The sequence below is a fragment of the Talpa occidentalis genome, unplaced genomic scaffold (genome assembly GCF_014898055.3).
Source record: "Talpa occidentalis isolate TD23 unplaced genomic scaffold, MPIMG_talOcc4v2.1 talOcc4.5, whole genome shotgun sequence".
Lineage (NCBI taxonomy): Eukaryota > Metazoa > Chordata > Mammalia > Eulipotyphla > Talpidae > Talpa > Talpa occidentalis.
In genome coordinates, this window is record NW_023604861.1 from 59551500 (window position 1) to 59555413 (window position 3914).

At 42.8% G+C, this 3914-nt stretch overlaps 1 long non-coding RNA gene across 1 annotated transcript; it reads right to left on the reverse strand.

Annotated features, from left to right (window-relative positions):
• Positions 1 to 354: 354 nt before the first annotated feature.
• Positions 355 to 3030, reverse strand: LOC119258890 (uncharacterized). Its single transcript, XR_005128352.2, has 3 exons — positions 2944 to 3030; positions 1907 to 2050; positions 355 to 524 (listed from the first exon to the last, which is right to left on the reverse strand). It is a non-coding gene; the product is annotated as an uncharacterized LOC119258890 (long non-coding RNA).
• Between the last annotated feature and the right edge of the window lie 884 nt (positions 3031 to 3914).

Sequence of the window (3914 nt, forward strand, 5' to 3'; positions counted from 1 at the left end):
CCATGGGGTAGGGCAATCCTAATGGTGGGAGGGCAGAAAAGCCTGAAAACCATTTACCCTACACATGTTTTTCAGGAAACTTAAATAAGTTATTGTCTCTCTGAGCCTCAGTTTCCTTATCTGCAAAATGGAAGAGGTAATAACCTATCTAATAGAGATTGCATTAAATAATTTATTAAAGGGATATAGCTCAGCCTCTTAGTAATCAGTGGCAGAGATAGAATATGACCTAAAAGTCATGTGCTTCTTTCTTACACTTGGGGGAAATCAAGAACATAATAGTGAATATTAGTATTTATAAACTGAACAGCTAATTGATTTTATGTTAAGGAGGAGGTCTTTACCTTGGGCAACTCTCCCACAGGATCATGTAATGGACACATCAAGTTGTAGTATCTGGGCCTTCTTTCCAGACATGCACAATAGAAGATTATATAATCTCAAGGAAATTGAGTTTTTTCTCATCCATTGTTTGCCGTCCAAAATTCTACCTTCAGTGATTGTTTTCCAAAAGGCTTTGACTCCTGTTTATGGAGGGAAAGATAATACTTTGAAGTTTTTATTTACGTTATCTAACACACCTGTTTGTGCATAGACAGCCCTATAAAATAAATATTACTGGGTAAACAAATTTGTAAGAATGTTTATTTACACTTTGGTAACTAAGTCACATAATAAAGGTGCTGGAGAATGACTCATGAGAGATGAAGAGGCTCCAGAGTTTGAAGAGGAAGTGGGAGATACCATCAATTAGTAAAAAGGTGAAGTCGGGGCAAGCTGATGGTCTAAAATTTGATGTTACTCTTCAAAAGTTTTCCTAGTGACAACTGCAAGATTGGTATGAAGATAAAATAGGGAGATGAGGTGGAGGATCCTGGGGTAGGGGGACTCTGCATTAACTGTTGAATCAGAAACTATCTTTATTCTCTCTGCAAGAAGTGTGATCAGTGGTTTCTCTTTAATGAATATCTTGCGCTCCTTTTTGCCTTACCTCTTTCTCCATTCATAACTCGATTTAAGTCAGTGACCATTTTGGTTTTGATGTGGTTCTAAAATGAACAACCAGAAAGCAACAACTAGAGGGAGTCTGTTTCCCAGAGTATGAATTACATCCTAAATCTTAGGACTAAATTCAAATTCAGCCTGACCTTAGGCTGTGGGTCAGTCCCAAGACCTTTCTCTGAGAATAAAGCAAGTTTGCTCTATTCCACACTCCCCACCAAAATGGGAAATACTGGAGATGAGGTGTTGCTGGGCCCAGGATCCTCAGCCTCCTATTCCCTCCTCCCCATGGCATGGATGTTGAACTTTTATGCTTTCCCACATCCCACCAGGAAAAGACAAACAAACAGCCATTGTTGAAGATGTGCTTGGAGTTGATAAAACCTTTGAGTCTGGAGAGAAGACTCCTTGGACAATTTCCAGAACCTGAAGTAAACTGCCCTGGGCTTTCTAAACAAGCCCATTTTCACATCTCATAATGCTATCACAGCTAGGGTGTAATCTGCTAAGTGTCAGCCAACTTAAGTACTTCACAAGTTCTTTCAAGTGCAATTGTCTCTGGGTGTCTGTTGACACCCTTTCCTCTCCCCTTATCCCTAATCCCTCCAGCGAAACTTCATAGGAGATAAACGCGTCCTTCTAAAGCAATCCCTTCTTCAACTCCCATCTATAAATCCTTCTTAGAAACCCATAATTAGATAATTAGGTAATATTGGTTTTCTCGGTGCTTCTTTTTCTTTTAAAATAAATGACATATATATTCTAAAAATCGCAAAAGGGTCTATAGAAGGAAAATGTTTCCCTTCAAACTCTTTACCATTCTGTTTAAAACTCAAACGATTTTTGTATTTTCAAGTCTTTTCTTTTACACAAATGGTAACAGAGTAAATAGTCTGTTTCTCACCTAATGTATTGAGAAGTCCATCTGGACTTTGTTGCCAGAGCATGTTGCATTTAATGGATAGACCAGTTTGGATTGATGATTCTTGCTAAACTTTGACCTCACATAATATGTTTCACCGTCTTGCAGTAGATTCATGGGTAAAACCTTAAGGACAAAACTTCTTGATTAGAAATCATGTAATCAGGGGCCTCCCCGGTGGCGCAGCGGTTGAGCGCTGGGTTGCGAGGCCCGAAGCCTCTGCAGCGCCCGTTCGATCCCCGATCCCCGGCTGCTCCCCGGCCACCGGAGGAGGGTCCCACATGGCCCGCAGACCTCTCCTGCCGCCCGCTGCTCCCCTCAGCAGTGTACTCCGGTCCTTCTGCCTGCTCTGCTCCCTGCTCTGGCTCTGGGGAATTCTCTCACCCTCCCGCGCTTCTGACTGTACCCAGTGCTTGTATAAATAAATAAATAAAAATAAATCTTCTAAAAAAAAAGAAATCATGTAATCAAACAATTATTTGATTACAGGAGACTCTAGGAAACAGCTCTGGTGGAAGAGGATGGTCTAGGCTAAGGGTCAGTTTCCCTTCTCATCATCTCCCCTCTTAGTTCTGAGTCAAGGCAAGAGCTGTCTGGATGGGAATTAGATGTGTACTGCCACAGGAGAGATTGTCTTAATCTTCATCTGTATCAGGATGATAATTGTTTTCAGTTGCCATGGATTTCCTTTAAGCTATTGACCTTCTCTTCCCTAATGGGAACACTGAGGCTGTCTAGGGTTGGGGAGAAGTCGGATCAAATAAAGATGTGAGGGGCAGGGCTCCCAGGTATGAAAGCTGACAGCTTTGAGGTCAGGGGGAAGGGAAAAAATGAGAAAGAGAGGAGTGGATACTAAGTGCAGGTAGATGCCAGGTATTAAGGACTCAGATCAGATACTAAGGACCCAGGCAAGCATTGTCACATGGTCACTCTAAGGCCCCCCATTCTACCTCACTTGGTAGTCCATTAGCTCTGAAGCTTCCCTCCCCTCTCACCAGCTCCTAGAAGAGGGGACTTACCGGGATTGGTGTTGCCCAGGTAGGAAAAGCTTTTCTCTAACTCCCGCTGAAGGGAATGCTCCAGTTCTCTAAAGTCTGAGATGGCCCGATACTGCCAGAATAATGGAAAGACCAGGTTGCAAATCAAAACATGGCTACACTGTTACCCCCACAACCAGTAACAGGCACCCAGTAATGCCAGTCACATTGTTTGATTTATTGATTCATAAATTATAATTATATATGAGTTTATAAATTAGCATGGTGCTATGCATATGTGTGTTGGTTTTCATCTACATCCTAGGAGTGGCTAGCTGTTATTTCTAACCCCGCGGCCATCTTATTGACCCACTATCAGCCCCTACGGCAGCTGTCCATTCCCTCTCCCCTTGTTAGAACACTTCTAGGACAACACACTCTCCAGGGCTGCTGCTGCCCCCAAACCACTGCTTCTCAGCCTCCTTTCTGAATCCTGGTCTCCCTGTGACTCAACGATGAATCCTCAAACCTGATTTCTATTTCATCTCTTCTCATCCTGTCATCTCACAGTTTAAAATACCATGCCTGTGTTGATGACATATTTATCAGTCCAGGCAGAACCTGTTCTCTGAACTTGAAACACTTCTGATTTCCTGCTTCACATTTCCAGTATCTCGCTGGCTTCTCAAAACCAACATGCCCCCAAGCAACATGATTTCCCCCTCAAAACCTGCTTCTCTCATTTTCTCCCCCAGTTCAACAAATATCAACTCCACTCAAAAAGTTTTGGTTTGGTGGGTGTAGTGGCAGGATGACCACAGAGCAGGCTTTCTATGTATATGTGCTGCCGAAGAGAGCACATGAGCAGGCTTTCTATGATCCGAGCAGACGGGGTAAAGGAGAGTCCTGGAGCCCTCGGTGGCTTTCTCGGGCTTTTATTTTATTTTTTTTTAAAGATTTATTTATTTATGCATACAAGAGCTGGGGTAGGCCAGAGATGCAGGGGGTCAGTG